Source organism: Stegostoma tigrinum, chromosome 1 (assembly GCF_030684315.1).
Source record: "Stegostoma tigrinum isolate sSteTig4 chromosome 1, sSteTig4.hap1, whole genome shotgun sequence".
In the NCBI taxonomy this organism is placed as follows: Eukaryota; Metazoa; Chordata; class Chondrichthyes; order Orectolobiformes; family Stegostomatidae; genus Stegostoma; species Stegostoma tigrinum.
This window is the reverse complement of record NC_081354.1, coordinates 54,971,628-54,989,580: the sequence shown is the minus strand read 5'-3', so window position 1 is coordinate 54,989,580 and position 17,953 is coordinate 54,971,628. Positions and strand designations below refer to the sequence as shown.

The following is a 17,953-nucleotide window of genomic DNA, read 5'->3' as shown; positions in this document are numbered from 1 at the left end:
TTCCATGTCGAGTTTTCCCTGCCAGCACAATTGTATAGCACGTTTGGTAAGATCACAACCACTGGTGTTTAACAAGCAATAATGAAAGTCAAATGGGAACTTGCTGCTTGCTAGCTAGAGGAAGATGTGACAAGATGATTTTGGTGTGAGATAGGCTTTGCCAAACATCCTACCCGGTTCTGTCACACGTTTCGTCACAGCTCACATTGGTCAGAGCCTGGTAAGGTTTCACATCTAAATGGGGTTTCATTACAGCACAATATTCCACTGTTGGAGAAGAATCCTATTTTGTTTGAAAATTGCTGATTACGTGGAGAAATCACAGTTCAAGTGGCTGTTCTTTCTAGCAATAAAAAGTATTAAAGAGAAAGTGTGATTGAAGGAAGCAGTGATTCAAGCTTAGCAGTGAATCAAGGGAATTGTCCGGGATAACCACATGCTCTGTGTTTTATCAGGAGAGACATTTTCCTTTTAATTTTATCCTTCAATTTGAGCCATAGCCATGGTTAACTAAACAGTTGCCACTTGGGACAAAATAGTTATCACTGTTGATTAATCAGTAATTCAGGTCTGCAGCAAATAACTGGTAATTTGTTTAGTCATGTCACAAAGCTCAAGCAGAACAATTGGCTTTGCGCTGTGTGAAGCTACCACCACGTGGATGTAAACCCAAACACATGCAGTATTTGATGCCAATAACAATGGGACAGTATTGGCTGCAGCCAGTCAATGAAGGGGAACTGCTGTCCACCAGGCTTGCTTTTGTCTATTTAATTACAGTGAGATTTTGCTCCTGAAGCACACAATGGAAACAGTGCAGTAGCTTTCACAAGGTATTTGCAATCTGTATGATTAAGGCCAAGCAACAGTGCATTTGCTTGAAGGACTGTGAAATGAACAGCGCAGAGTCTGAAGCTGGATGTGAAAGTTTGAAGAGTGAGTTCACAGTCATCTGGGCTGACTGCTGTAAGATTATTAAATTATTAACCTGAGAATTAATTATTTAAATCTTACTTTATTCAGAAAGATCCCAAGGTCGATGGAACCATGGGAAATTTATGTTGAGTTATAACTGTGCTCACTCACAATAAAAAGTTAAGTCCTGGGGGAATGGCTTGTGTATCTTTAAAAACAGTACAACGAGGATGTTTTTCTCAAAGATATTAATTCATATTGTTACTAGCTGCACATTTTGAAGCATTAATTTATAATATAATCATGTGTGTGTCTTGAGCTTTTTGATATTGTAAATTTGGATGAATTAAGGAATTCAAGCATGGATTTTTTAAGGGAAAACCATCTTGAATTAACTTGCTTGAGTCTTTCCTTGAGGGAACAGAGAGGATTGAAGAAGTAATGTGGTTGAAGTGATGCTCATGGATCTCCAAAAGACATTTGATAATGTGCCATATAACAGACCTCTCAGCAAAGCTAAAAGCTGTGAAAGGGAAAAGCAGTAGCAGCATGAATGTGAAATTAGTTGAGGGACAGAAAACAGATTGCAATGTGGATGAGCCTGGGGAAAGGTAGATATAAAGTGGGCCTTCCAAGTGTTATAAAGCAAAGGTCAACCCCGCCTCTGGTAACGAAAACTGAAACACCGAGAGCGAGTGCCTCACGACAGCTTCACAACATTTCCCCCCTTAAAAAAAGATGTGCAAAGATGACTTTTTTCCCTCAAACCTTAACTCCATTTTATTGATGGACCAAGATAACATTTGCACATTTCACACTAATTCTATTTACATTTAACATTGAACGCTACTGTTTCTGTCTTATATGAATATTTTTCTTTTAAACCAATGATGTAGCATCCACAATAATATTTTCATGACCTGCAACATGTTCAATCTACAAATTAAATGCTTGTAGCATAAGACTCCAATGAAATAATTTGGTGTTCTTATCCTGAAATCTTTCCAGAAATGTGAAAGGGTTATGATTGGTATACACAATCGTCTCTGATGCATTGTTTGCAGTGTAAATATTAAAATGTCGTAATGGCCTTACTTTGACTTGGCTCTATGATACCCTCTTGGGGTATCACTTCCAATTCCTTCTGAACCTGTGCTGCACTGACAGGTTTAAGCCTGTAGGGCTGTTGCTTTATTGGAGCAACATTTTCCTCATCAACCTTGTGTGCTTTCAGGGTAGTCTTCTAAATATGTCCACATAGCACCGTAACAAGCATTTCAATTCAGTTCTCTGTTCCGGGGACAGATAGCTCACTACCCTACCCCATTCTTTAAGGACCTCCTCACTATTCAAATTATTCTAAGGCACATCAAAATCAGAATCATCTGGATTTGACTCCTCACTCTGAGTGGCAGTAACTATTACCTGTTTCTCTGGTTCCCTTTCCCTGTCATAGTAAGGTTTTAGCATGTTCACATGACATACCCGACAACACTTTTTTTCCTATTTGGCAACTTTGCCAGATAATTCCCTTGATTTAACTTGTTCTCAATTTGACAGAGTCTACTAGCCTTTGCTTTGAAGGGATCTCCTAGAACTGGTAACAGCTCTAATCCCTTATACCCCTGGGCAAATGTATGAATTTTAGATTTCTTATCCGCTTCTTGTTTCATTATGTGCTGGGCCTACTTCAAATGTTGTTTACCTCTCTATTTAGTCTTCCTCTCACCTCAGATGCATAATCCACCTGTGAGACCTCTGACTTTGGACCTATCAACTTTTCCTTAATTTTAAAATCCCTCTTACTTCATGACTGAATAGCAATTCAAATGGAATAAACTGAGTTGATTTATTTGGGGCATCTCTAATATCAGATAACATAAATGGGATACCTTTTTCCCAATCATTTTTGTAATCCTGGCAATAAGCTTTAGGATCTTATGCCACCTTTCCAATGCTTCCTGGATTCAGGATGGTATGCACTTGATTTAAATCATTTGATGCCTAAACTATCCACGATCTCTTTAAATAATTTGGCAGTAAAATTGGACCTTTGGGCTGACTGAATCTCCCTGGGTAATCCATAATGGATAAAGAAAGCAAACAACTCTTCCACAATCTTTTTTGCCTTGACATTCCATAATGGAATTGCCTCCGGAAACTTGGTAGACTCATCTGTTATGGTTAGCAAATACTTCTGGTTTCAGGGAGCGGACCTACACTAGCAATAATAATCCGCATGAAAGGTTCTTCAAATGTGGAAATTGGCATCAAATGTGCTGGTTTTATCACTGCCTGTGACTTTCATACCATCTGTCATGCATGACAGGTATGGCAAAATACAACCATATCTTTATGTAATCCAGACCAATAGAAATGATTCTGTGTCTTAGCCTGAGTCTTCCTCACTCTTAGATGATTTCCTACAAGTAATTTGTTTGCTACCCTCCACACTTCACGTCTGTATTCTATCGGCAACACTATCTGATCATTTCACCTCTGCACTAACCTGCCAAGGTCTCCAATTCTGCCCTAAGATGTTATCCTTTAGATAATAGCATTCTGGAACATATTCTGATTCCTTTTCAGAGTCGGCTTTATGATATAAATCCTATATAGTCTCAGCTTTTGGCTGTAACTCCATTAATCCTCAGAACTAAACACCTCTGCCCCAGTCTCTATCTGCTTAGGGTTTTCCTTTACCATTTCATCAAACAGGCTGTCAGCTAACTAGACATCAACACCTTCATCTTTCTCTTTTGTTTTCCCTTCTTGTTTTAACTGATGGCTCTGGGATCTTGTTACCACACAGTCTGGAAAAATTCCAGAGTAACTTTTTCTTTTAACTCCTCAGTTCCCTGGTTTCCTTTTGGCTTCTCCACTACAATGGGCATCACTCCCACCTGTGATCCAGCTATATCGTCTCCGAGAACAAACTGTATTCCTGGAAGCCCCAACCCATCTCCTACCTACTAGCCTCATCCTGCCCCGTTGACCTGTCCATCCTCCCTGGACTGCCCTATCCCTTCCCTAACTACCCACCAACACTCACCTTTACTGGGTCCATCCCTGCCTCTTTGACCAGTCTTGTCTCCTCTCCACCTATCTTCTCCTTTATCCATCTTCTATTCACCTCCCCCTCTCTCCCTATTTATTTCAGAATCCCCCCCTCCTCCATTTCTGAGGAAGGGTCTAGGCCTGAAATGTCAGCTTTCCTGCTCCTCTGATGCTGCTTGGCCTGCTGTGTTCATCCAGCTCTACACCTTGTTATCTCTGTATTCCTGGAAAAATCACTTTTTCAATCATTACCACTATCTCTTCCCCTGTGCTGATCAGACTTTCTAGCCTTATCTTACACAGCGGAATGCTACATCTCTTTCCATTTATTCCACAGATTATCTCTCTCTTGGACAATATTCCAGAAGGAGTGGAAATACTTTCATCTCTTACTATTAGAGACTGACCAGCTCATGCATCTCTCAATATTTCAACTTTGTTACCTACTCCCCCTTTCTAACTGAGTAAACCTTATCCACAGAAGTGAAGTCTGAAAAGTTCCAGCACTATGTTACTATCCAACCCATGGCTTGGCTGTGCACTCTCCTGCAGCTCCTTGAATTCCTCTGGGATTTCCTTCACTACCTCCATTTATCTCACTGGTTTAGCCTCTCTTACCTTTGTCCTAGTACCCTTCTTAAACCACCAGCACTGTGACTTTGTGTGTCCCACCTTATTGCAGTGAAAACCCCCGAGGTCTTTTGCATCTTTTTCACACTCTTGAATTTCATTTTTCATTTGCAGTATTCCTAGTGTGATCTATTTTTTGTTTTTCATTGAAGGATCTCCCTCTTTCCCAATTTCTATGCATCATGGAATGAAATTGCTGTCAGAAGGTAGATTTTGATTTTTGCACTAGTGTGTATTCATCCGCAATCTCTGTGGCTCTTCTTGCTATTTTAACTTTCTGTTCCTCAACATGAGTTCCTCTCACTTCTGGAAGTGAGTTTTTAACCTCCCCCAGCAGAATAACACGTCTAGGAGCCTCATATGTCTTTTCTATCTTTAATGGTCTCATCAATCTATTAAAGTTGCTCTGTTTAACCCTTTCAAACTCGACATGAGTATGACCCAGTTCTTTTCTTGCATTTCTGAATTGTTGTCTATATTCTTCTGGTACTAATTTGTTGGGGCTCAAAATAACCTACTGCACTCCTTCATCTTCTCTTGACACCTCTTCTGACAGCACTGCTAACACCACACTAGCCCTGCCTATCAAACTGGTCTGAATTAACAGTCTCTGGCCAGCTCATCTGTTTAGCCAATTTCTCAAAGGAAATGAAAAAGGCTTCTACACTTTTTCATCAAATTTTGGTAAAGGTTTGAAAATGTTTGTATATATTCATACCAGGTCTTTGGCTACAATGGGTTTGCTCATCATCACCCTCCTATCCTCCTCACCAAGCCTATCTTCTACCTTCATTTCCTTTATTTTAAGTTGGCTTTCCTGCCTAATTTGCACCTTCCAAAGTTCAAACTCTCTCTCTTTCTCACTTTCTTCTCTCTCTTTTTCTTTTTGTCTTTCCTGTGCTTGTAACCGTAGTTCAAACAGTTCCCTTTCCTGTACAAGCTGTTTCATCTGCAATTGAATTCTAGCCATTTCCAAAGATTAAATGTTGAGCTATTGCTGTAGTTACATCTTCTCTTCTCACAGCCAAAGGCAACCCCCAATTCCAGCTTGTGTGCCAATTCCAGCAGCTTTTCCTTGCTCAACCTTTGTAAACTTCTACTCCCAGAAAATGGTTGGTGACGGAAAGAACCATTATTATCACTTTTGATTTAACCAACAACAAGTGGACAAAATTAAACAGACTTTCTGCTTCTCACATAAGTTTTATTTAAAGATCTAGGACACTCGTCCCCAGGTCCGTTTAAAACTGCTGGGACCTTTCATATCCTAAATCTGTTCAAGTCTGCCCAGATTCCTCCAGATCTGCCCAAATCCGTCGAAATCTTAGACCTGATCTGTCCCAACCTGTCCACATCCCAGGCCCAAGGTGGGCAGATCCCGGACTCAAACCGCCAATTGGTTATAAGGCAGAGGGAGACACCCCCCCCCAGTAACTAAAATCCAAAACACCCAGAGAGGAGCACCTTGCTTTGTAATCTGTTAAAAGGAGTGTTTATTCAATGGCAGACACATTCTATTTTGTTCAAGAAACACAATTTGTAGTCACAGTTAGTGTGGCATTTTATAAATTCCTGCTTTTGGAATAAAGCAGCCTGATTCCTGGTTAAAACTCTGAGGCAGATTATGGAAAAGGCCTCACACCTACAATTCAGTGTCTGAGCTGAGATGACACTTTTTGTATATTCCTATCGCTCTGCCTGTTTGACATTTGGAAAGTTAGGCAGACACCTATAAAACCTTCAATTATCTCGGGGTTGCATCTTAATCAGTCGAAACTTGCATCTCCTTTCTAACAGAGTTCTCCATACCTTGCTTCTGCAATTTCTAAAGTGCATTGATATATGAATGATTAAAGATTTAGCAGGAGGAAGTCAGTCAGCCATTTTAGTTTTGTTCACTCCACTCACACCAGTTGGGCAATCTTTAGGTCACTCTGCCAAGGGTGCACTCTCCTCTCATTGCACCTGGTGAAAGGGCTGCAGTCCGAAAGCTTGTGATTTCAAATTAACATGTTAGATTATAACCTGGTGTCCAATAATACAAGTCCCACTTACATAAAATAAAAAACATATAGACTTTAGCCTCTCAAAGTTACAGGCAAGTTACATGTCTCTCAGAATGTTCTGTGCCTTTGCTGTTGAATATTCTGTCAGGAATATTAATTAGTTGTGCCGTTGGTAACTTTGATTTAGATGATGCTTTCTCTAAGACTTATGGAAGGCTATGAATACCAGTGATTTTCTCTTAAGAGCTGTTAACTCTAGCAGATTGAGTTAATTCTGCAGATCTTCCAACTATCTCCTCCTTTTATACCCTTGATGACATCTCAATTTCTTACAGTAGGATTGGTCCTATGTTGTCAAAACTATCAGATTTTAAATTTAATTGGTTCTTAGTCTCTAAGTGCCTAATTCAGATTGATTACCTAAATTCAAAACCTGTTGTCTTGATAACAAAAACAAAACTGCTGCTTGAGTAATTCTCCAGAAAGTTTGTGGACCCGTAGCGTTTTTGGTTATTAGGAGCCCAACTTCCTCTGAGGCACCAGATGCTAAAATCTTTCAAGAGTTGACAGATTTAGTGAAGAAATATTACAATTCCAAGCCCCCTCTAATTCTGAGGACAATTTGGTTTCATCTGGTCATTCAAAAACCAGGGGAATCTGTATCAGGATTTTTGACAAGGTTAAGATGACTGACAGAGGGATATGACTTTAGTTTAACCCTTCATGAGATGTGGGATTAACATTGTAACCATGAAAAAGCGCCTAACAGCTGAAGCCCAAGTGTACTTCAAACAGGCACTACAACTGGCTTTATCATTGGGAAATGTGGCAAGTGGAGCATATGAGTTGCAACGTACACTGATTGAAGTGGACACCCTTGCCCGTCTGATTGAGTTTGGGAAATACCACTGAGTGAAGGCACTTGCACAACCTCAGTCAGGACATAACCTGAACAGAGGGACTCCATGTCAGGTCACAGCAAAGCCCCAAAACAAAACCAAGCCTTGACCAAATGGTTAACATTTTCTTTGGGATCCAGGCCAGCAAGCCATTGTGTTTGCTGGTATGCGGAGTTGAGACAGCAAAAGAGTCCCACTAGGCCTGAGTTGAGAAAGAGAACTCATAGGCTGGTATCCAGCAGAGTACACACCCTGAAAAGCTAACCTATATCTGGTTTTGAACAGTCAAATTGTTCAATCAGAACCAGTCAAAATAAACGTCTGGTTAAATGGTCAGCCAGTTAGAATGGAGGTCAATTTCAGCACGGCTGTTTCAGTGATCACAGAACCAGTCTTTACCAAAATTTTCTCTGAACTCCAACTCTTGAGTTTGCATCAGATCTTGGCTAGATTGAGAAACTTTACCGGGGAACATTTACAGATTAAGTTCCAGCCTCTTATGAGAAGCAGATGGATCAGTTAGCACTGATTGTAGTAAAAGGCTCGGGCCTAAGCCTATTGAGGCAAAATTGGCTAAGATTCACCTAGATTGGCTCAGCATTTTTCAATTTGAAAATGGCTGCCTGAGTGAAGTCCTAATTAAATACCCAGATGTTATTCGGGAACGTCTAGGGACACTCAAAGGAGCCAACATCACCTTGCATGTTGACCAAGAAGTAATTGCATGATTCTGCAAGGCCTGCCCCGTGCCATTGACTTTACGGGGCAAAAGTAGAAACAGAAATCAGAAGAAAGGAAAGCAAAGGAATGATCAAACGAGTCTTGTTTGTGGAATGGACAGTGCTGGTCATACTGACGGTGAAACCCAACAAATTGGTTTCACTTTTGTGGGGACTTTAAACAAATGGTGAACCACTTTTCACAGTTGAACAAATACCCAATCCCTTGCACAGAGGATTTAAGCACAAAGCTGGCAGGGGTGCTGTCCTTCATGAAGCTGGACATGAGCCATGCATACTTGCTGTTGTGGTTAGATGAGGATTCCTAGAAGTATGCTACAATTAATACCCACAAGGGTTTGCACCAATTTCCGAGATTGCTATTTGGGGTTTTGTCAGCTTTTGCAATTTTTCAGCGGACGATGGCCACCTGGAATAGACCATGTAAGATGTTCTCTATTTATCTAGATGACATGTTTGTAACAGGGAAAACCAATAAGAAGCACTGAGAGAACTGGTACACGGTCCTTTGATGTTTGTCCCAGGTGGGAGCCCACCTTGGAAGGGAAAAACGTGTGTTCCAGGCACCTGAAGTAGCAAATACTTGGACTCAGAGGGGGAGGGATGATAGTAATTGTAATGTGGTTAACTAGGTGGACCTCATAGAACCTGAGTTCCCTGACTGGGGCTGTTAATCTGGTCCATTCACAGAGCCCTGACTGACAGACAAGAACAGGAGTGTCAGAGGTTCTGTTCACTCTGAAAGCTGGCCCTGAGGAAGCTGGATCAGTATCAAGGACTCTCCATATGTAAAAATGGGTGACTTGGTGATAGGATACTGGCCTCTTTGGAGTTATTTCAGTTACTTTAAAGAAACATTATTCAGTTATTGCTCTTTAGCAGCCACTTTGTGGAGATAGCCTTTTAGAACATGGTTTACAGTTTGTAACACAGATATCCCCCACGTAGGGTGGTAATTCAGAAGAGAATTCAAACTCTCATGTCATCAGAGATAAATCTCCCCTTCCCCTACTGCATCCCTAAACCAGCCTAGTTCGTCCCCTCCCCCCACTGCACCACACAACCAGCCCAGCTCTTCCCCCCCACCCACTGCATCCCAAAACCAGTCCAACCTGTCTCTGCCTCCCTAACCGGTTCTTCCTCTCACCCATCCCTTCCTCCCACCCCAAGCCGCACCCCCAGCTACCTACTAACCTCATCCCACCTCCTTGACCTGTCCGTCTTCCCTGGACTGACCTATCCCCTCCCTACCTCCCCACCTATACTCTCTCCACCTATCTTCTTTACTCTCCATCTTCGGTCCGCCTCCCCCTCTCTCCCTATTTATTCCAGTTCCCTCTCCCTATCCCCCTCTCTGATGAAGGGTCTAGGCCCGAAACGTCAGCTTTTGTGCTCCTGAGATGCTGCTTGGCCTGCTGTGTTCATCCAGCCTCACATTTTATTATCTCATGTCATCAGAGTAAGGATTCTGAGATTGTTTTCTTCAACCATAATCCAATGTTGACATTCTGTGTGTAGTAGTGTTCTAAGTTGATGGATAGAGTACTGACTTGATGTGTATCAAAATCATAAAGGAATTTTGATGATAGTGATGATAGGAAATTATATCAATAGCACACTTCTAGATATCACACTTGATTCATGATAATCCAAGTGAGCATATCAATCCCAAAAAACATATTATCATAAAACAGTAAATAGAGCCCAATATAATTTAACAATAATTGGAGTTTACAGACCTATATCTACATGGCAGAAGGCATCGTTCACCCTTTTACATATTTTCTTTGCGCAAATAGATTTTATCTGGATACTATGAATAACATACACGTCTCCTCAAATTGTGGCTCACTGTCTTCAGGCCAGATAAATTCCTAAATCGATTTTATTGCTAAACCAATATTTTATTGCCTACAACTTTGACATTATGTTAGCATTTCATATTTTCACATGTGTAATACCTGTCAAATAATCTTTCTTAAAAGCTCAGTAAGCTTCACATTGAACACTACGCACTGATGTGTCTTACGGATGTTATGTCCTAACCAGGGCTAATTTGCTGCAGAGATTGCTACAGCAGTCATTTAAATCTGTTTATCTTTATTTGCTGTTTTTAAGAGAAGTCACTGTTAATTAGATCAGTCAGCACTTCACAATGAGGCAGAGAAGCAGTCAGCTATCAGTCTGGCCCATTTTGTGATGCTGGTTAGAAACTGGTCTTAATTCAGTTAAGAGGCTGAAGTCTTAACTGTTTAGACATTTTTGAATCTTCATTTCCACATCTACTAAAATTGCACTATACACTAATGAGATAAGGTACACAAAATACACCATGCTGTAGTAGCTGCTTGCTGTTATCCTGATGAAATCTTGAACAGAAAGATGATTTTTGGCAAATACTATATTCTGTGATGTAGTTTTCACGGGTGTTTCATGGAAGTGGTAGATGCAGGTACATTACAACTTTTAAAAGATATTTGGACATGTACATGAATAGGAAAGATTTAGAGGGATCTGGGCTGAATGCAGAGTAATGGGACTAGTTTAATTTGGGAAAGCTTGTCAGCATGGATAGGCTGGACTGAAGGATCTGTTTATGTTCTCTATAACTCTATAAACATGCATTAAAGGTTGTCTTGCCGGAGACAGGAGTTTAATATGAATGGATAGCATTGTATTTCCCAAGATCATGAGCTAAAGAATGAGTGAAACATTGGGCTGGCTCCTAAAGCTGCAGCCAGGTCACCTCAAATACATATCTAAAATACGACACCGTAATGACGTGTTAATGAATTGAAGTCCTCACTCCAGTCTCAGATATGATGGAAGGCAAGCAGGCAGGCATTTTCAAATAACCCATTATCAAGCAATGGAGCTTATTAGAGAGCTGATTTTGTGCAATTTTGGGTAGCACTTTGCATCTTTCAGGTATTGGGTAGGACAAAGTAAAGACTTGTGGAAGCTATGAGGAAGCTGCACAAGGTGGAAGTGAAGGCCTGTCTCTGGAATCAAGGCTGCATTGAAGGAGGCCATGTCTGAATGCTTTATTTTAATTTACTTCTTTACAGTTTTGAGTCTGTCATAAGAAGAAAAGAGAGGCTGAGAAGTCATTTAAATTTGGCTACATTTTTGTTTCAGCATCATCCCTCTCCCTCAAGTATTCCAGCCTGAACTCCAGATAAGATGTGGAGATGTCCTCTCCTCTACCATTCCTTCCCCCTCTTCCCAGTTCCCTCCCTTCCTCACATAGCTGCCTTTGTGCTATTAATGTCCACCTTCACTATCTGATGCTGATTCACCATGCTGAGTTTCTATTCCACCTCCCTCATCCACTTAAAACTGCAAGATTCAGCATTAGGATGGGGCAAGATTTAGGATGGTGGATTACCAAAAACTTCCTATCTGCTCCAGATTGCAACACCTTTATACAAATTAAAAGCCAAATATTCACTCTCATTCCTTCTTGGGGACAGCAGGCTGGCTCAGCAGTTAGCATTGTTGCCTCACAGCTCCAGCTTAAGTCTTCAAAATGGGAGATGCATTTTGATTAAAGTTCAAGCTTTTCAGTGTGAAAACGGAGGACAGATCAGTTACAATTACTATCCTGATGACGATGCAGCATCCAATAGCTGAATTTGTTAACTTTCATGATAGCACAAATGGAATGTTGTGTTGGAGACACGGACAGACGTCGTCTGTTCTCAGCTTGTTGCTGTCAAACCTCAGATTGCTCCCAGTGTTCAGAGAGTCTTGCACGGTCACATAGCACCCTAGCAGTCTGCCCTCCTAGCACTACTGAGGTGCTGCACTCGGTCACTCGCAGTGGTTACATCGAGCTCACATCTACTGTCTTCTCTCAAAACAACAGCATTCATGTTCACACCACTGTCCCTCCATCAATGCCCTGGATGCCATCAGTCAGCCAGTCAGTCCAGACTGCTGTCACCCATGACAAAGTGGCGTAGTCTAAAGTCAGGTCTTCTAGACTCAAGGCTACAGATGGGCAACCTGAAAGCCATCTTGTCAACCTTCCCAGTGAGAGTCAACAAGCCATGCTGCATCATTGAGGCGGCACTTTATAGGACCAAAAGGACAAGCAAAGAGACTGACGCTAAGTAGATCCACAAAGGAAATAGATGTATTTTGTAGGGAATGTTGAATGGCATGATTGGTTTGGAATGTGTATTTTATGGCCATTTGTTTTTCAGCAGCGTGGCCAAGCGGACACTGTAATGTTCAATAACAGAGAGACGATGTGAGGCTATTGCTAATTGGAGATTTCAGTCAAAGGGTCAAAGGTCCCAGTAGCTTATCAACTTTAAGTACTGACAATCTATCCAATGATTCCTCCTTACCTATTTAAAACCCTTCTATGGACATTCCTTCTAGGCTCTTCTGTCACTACGGTAGACAAGTCAATCACAGACCTTTAGGGAATTGAGTAGAAAGTTAGCAAGCAGGACCTCAGATGTAATAATTTCCAGTTTTCTCCCAGCGCTATGAGCAAGTGAGTACAAAAGTAGGAGAATAAGACAGATGAATGTTTGGCTGGAAAGATGGTGTAGTTTGAATGGCTTCAGATTCCCAAGGCACTGGCACCTGTACAAGCTGGAAAAAGCTGGGACTGAGCTCTTTGTGGGATGTTTTGCTGGTGCTACTGGGAGGAGTTAACTTGCCAAGTGTGTGGGAACCAGGAGAGTATGTTAGAGAGTAAAACCAGTGTGCACAAAAGACTGGGAAAAACAGACAGCATTTGAACAGATAATAGGATTTAATAATGGAGTCACAGAAAGGAAGAAAGAGATGGAACCTAAATCAGGATTACTTTGCATGGATAATAAAGTGTGAAGCTGGATGAACACAGCAGGCCAACTTTGCATGGATGTGAATTCATGGAGTCCAGTCAATAGATTGGGGAGTTACAGGTGAAAATTGTCATGGGGAATTACAACTTGGATCAAGGAAAGGCAGGATTATGAATTTAATGTTCTTGGCTACAAAGTGTTCAGCGAAGGTAGAAAAGAGCGGACAGAAGAAGTGAATTGGTTAAAGAGTGCGTCGTTGTGCTGAAAGGAGAGGCTAACCCATACGGTTGGTTCAGGGATAGAGTTGATGTGGGTAGAACTGAGGAACAAAACGGGCATAGTTACATTGCTCACTACTAATTACTGGGAAGGATATAGAGCAACAAATCTGCGAGGAAGCTACAAAGAGGTACAGACATTATACAGTAGTTATAATGAGGAATTTTGTCCAAATGAAAAGCGCAGCAGCAAGAAGCAAGAATTCCTAAATTGTGTCTAGGCAGATTTTCTATAGCAATGGGTCCAGTCCAAACCAAACAAGAGGTAATGCTAGAATTGATTCTTGGGAATAAGGCGGGCCGAGCAAAGCAAGTGTCAGTGGAGAAGCATTTAGTATTGTAAGGTTTAGGATGACTGTGGAATTGTCAAAGGAGACTTCCATGTGGTAAGCAGAGTGTGGGATTGACTGGAATTGAATATAGGTGGAAAATACTGTTGCCGAACATTGGCTACCTACGAAGAAGCTAAAAGCATAATACTGTGGATGCTGGAGATTTGAAATAAAAACAGAAAATGCTGGAGAAAGCCAGCAGGTCTGGCAGCATCCATACAGAGAGAAACAAAGTTATGATTCAAGTCTGATATGGCTCTTCGTTCTGAAATTCCAAAGAAATATCCAACTTGAAACCTTAACTTTGTTTCTCTCTCCACTGCCACACCTGTGAGTTTCTCTAGCACTTTATGTTTCCATTATTATCTTCAAAAAAGAGGTGGTTTGGACATAGTTGAGTAGATTCCCTCAAAAGGGAAAGGTAGGGTTAATAAACTCAGAATGCCCTGAATGAAAAGGGAAGAACACAGAAGAACAAAGATCAGTACAGAACAGGAACAGGTCCTTCGGCCCTCCAAGCCTGCGCCAACACATTTTGTTCTTCCATACTAAAACTTCAGTGATCTATGGACCTGCACATCCAGATAACTCTGCATATCAATACTGCTAGGGGTCTGCCATTCACTGTATAATTTCCAACTGTACTTGACCTTCCAAAATGCATCACCTCACCTCCAGATTAAATTCCATCCGCCATTTTTATGCCAATGCTTCCAACTGATCTATATCCTGCTGTATCCTCTGACAATCCTCCTCGCTTTCTGCAACTCTACTAAACTTTGTCTCGGTCCGCAAGTTACCAGTTAGACCAGCTACATTTTCTTCCCAATAATTTACGTAGATCACAAACAGCAGAAGCCCCAGCACCAATCCCTGTGGAACATCACTAGTCACAACCTCCATTCTGAAAAGCATCCTTCCACTTCCACCCTCTGTCTCCTATGACTGAGCCAGTTCTGTATCCATCTTGCCAGTTCACCCCAATACCATGTGACTTCATCTTCTGTACCAGTCTGTCACAAGGGACCTAACTTGAAGGCTTTACTGAAGTCCACGTAAACAACATCAACCGCTTTTCCCTCATCAATCATCTTCGTCACATCCTCAAAAATCTCGTTCAAGTTAATGAAGCATGACTTGCCCCACACAAAACCATGCTGTCTATTGCTAATAAGTCCTTTGATTCTAAATGATCTCGTCCCTGAGAATATTTTCCAATAATTTCCTTGCGACTGACCAGAGACTCACAGGCCTGTCATTTCCTGGATTATCCCTGCAACCTTTCTTCAACAATAGGTCAATATTGGCTATTCTCCTGTCTTCTGGGACCTTACCTGCGGCCAAAGAGGATACAAAGATGTCTGTCAATGCTCCAGCAATTTGGTCTCTTGCCTCCCTCACTATCTGGGATAGATCCCATTAGAACTCAGGGACTTATCTACCTTAATATTTTTAAAGTACAATACCTCTTTCTTTTTGATAATAACTCGGCTTAGAGATTCGACACTCTGTTCTCTGAGATTATCCTCCACCAAGTCGCTCTCTTTGGTGAATGCTGACACAAAATATTTGTTTAGGACCTCACCTACCTCTTCTGGCTCCATACACAGATTCTCTCCTTTGCCCTTGAGTGGGCGAACCCTTTCTCTGGCTACCCTCTTGCTTTTTGTAGATGCATAAAAAGCCTTGGGATTCCCCTTAATCCTGTTTGCTAATGACTTTTCATGACCCCGTTTAGTCCTTCTAATTCCTTGTTTATGTTCTTTCCTAGTTTCCTTATCTAGTTCAAGGGCTTCATCAGTTCCCATCCTTATAGACCTTACATATGCTTCCTTTTTCTTTTTGACCAAGGTCATAACATCCCTGGCCATCCAAGGTTAATGTAACTAGCCATACCTATCCTTCATTCTCGCAGGAACTTGCCATTCCTGAACTCTTATTAACTTCCATGTGAAATACTCCCACATGTCCGATGTGGATTTACCCTCAAACAGCTGCCTCCAAACAACATTCTCTATTTCCTGCCTAATATTGTTGTAATTCTCCTTCCCCCAGTTTAACACCTTTACCCGAGGACTGCTGTTATGCCTAAACATGAGCATCTTAAAACTTACGGTATTATGGTCACTACTCCCGAAATGCTCCCCAACTGAAACTTCACTCACCTGATCGGGCTTATTTTCCAAATCCAGGTCCAGTATAACCCCTTCCCTGTTTGGACTGTGTACATACTATGTTAAGAAATCTACCTGAATGGTCCTTACAAATTCTGCCCCATCCGCAGCCCGAGCACGAAGTGAGTCCCAGTCAATACAGGGGAAGTTAAAATTACCCTGCTGTTTTTACATCTTTCCAAAGTCTGTCTCCATGTTCTCCCCTCCATCTCCTGCTGGCTGTTGGGAGGCCTGTAGTTTACCCCCAGCATTGTGATTTCTCCTTTCCTATTTTTGAGTTCTACCCATATTGCCTCACCACACAAGTCATAGAGTCTTACAGTAATACAGCATGGAAACAGGCTGTTCTGCCCAAACTGGTCCATGCTGACCCATAGTGCCCACTCAGCTAGTTCCAACTGCATGTATTAGAGTCCTCTAATGTATCCTCCCTCAGTACAACTGTGAGATACCCTCTTACCTGTAATACAACTTCCCCATCTCTTTTACATCCCCTTCTATCATGCCTGAAATATCTATATCCTGGGACATTCAGCTGCCAGTCCTGTCCCTCTTTCAGCCAGGACATAAAAATTAAGATAAAGAAGGAGAAATATACTATGCCAAGTCTAAGGTAGAAAACACAATTGAGTAATAAACTGAATACTGAAGGTTTAGAAGGAAGGTGAGAAACAAATAGGATTTGCAAAGAGGGAATATGAGAAAAGATTAATAGCTAACAAAAAGGTGAATCCTGAAGTCTTCTACAGGCACATGAACAGTAAAACGAGAAGTAGGGCCAGTTCGTTACCAAAAAAGGGATTTGCACCTTGAGGCTGGTGACATGGCTTAGGTATTAAATGAACACTTTGCATTGGTTCTTATTTAGAAAGGAGATGTTACCTGATCTGTCCAAGGTGGCAGAAACTCTGTCCCTACAGCGGTTTAAAATAGATGAGGAGGAGTTTTTGGATGGATTGTCAGTACTTAAAATTGATAAGGTACTGGAACCAGAAGAGGTGCATCCAAGAGTATAGAAGGAAACAAAACTGTAAAGTTCAGTGGCACTGACAATAATCTATCAATCTTTGCTAACCTCGCGGGTAGTGCCAGAGGATTGGATTATTCCAAATGTGACATCCTTGATCAATAAAAGGTTGTAGGATAATCCTGGCGATGATTAACTATGCAATGTAGTTTCAAATATCAGGGAATAGTTATAGTAGATAGCATAAATAATCACATGGAAATATGTGGGTTAATTAATAGGAGCATTGATATGGTGGACATGGGCATCCACAACACATTCAGTATAGTGTTACCGACACTGGACATTCAATACAGTGTCATCAGGTTATAGCTGATGCAATAAATGGGACAGTAGTAAAATTACTACAAAATTGGCTGAGGGATAGGAAACAAAGAGTAATGGTTAATTACCCACTGAATTTACAGCAGATAAATGGGAAAATCTCTGAGGAATTCAGGTCAAGAACTCTCAATTTACGTTGGAATATAGTTGTAAAAACTTGATCACTGTCTACATCCTCAATCAGCTGGATATTCTTTATCTATGAGTCTAGAGGCAAACTATTTGACTATGGGAGCTTTCACATTTCCTTCCCAACATTCATAAATGCATATATTCCAGAAACTTTCACAGAATGGAAGCAAGAGCTGAAAGTCTGTTTGTTTCATCCCTTCAATACTTTAAAAGTACTGAGGCCACTGATTATGCCTTGGCTGCTCACATGCATATGATTTGCAAAATCGGTGCAGATCAGAAATCATTCCCGTCACTCAGCTTAGTTTGACACTAGACAGTTTGTTTGAATGAATTTCAACGAATGTTGAGGCATTAACAGATGGCTGCTCTTCAGTCATTTCTGGTGTATTACCTAGAGATTTAGAATAATTGGCAAAAGAACCAGAGAAAGATGAGAATTTGTTTGATCGACAAATTGATAGGATGTAGAATGTGCTGCTTGAAAGCAGATTTAATAATGACTTCCAAAAGGAAAATGCTTTAAAAGTTAAAAGAAAAACATGCACAGCTTTTCGGAATGAGCTGGGCTAATTAAATAAAGTTTTCAAAGAGGCACCATAGATAAGACAAACGGAGTGAACTCCTTTTGTTC

At 41.1% G+C, this 17,953-nt stretch overlaps 1 protein-coding gene across 8 annotated transcripts in view; it reads right to left on the bottom strand.

Moving 5' to 3' along the window:
* Positions 1-17,953, bottom strand: part of slc2a9l2 (solute carrier family 2 member 9, like 2) — a 359,547-nt gene that overhangs the window by 14,545 nt on the left and 327,049 nt on the right. The gene's annotated exons all lie outside the window — the stretch shown is intronic.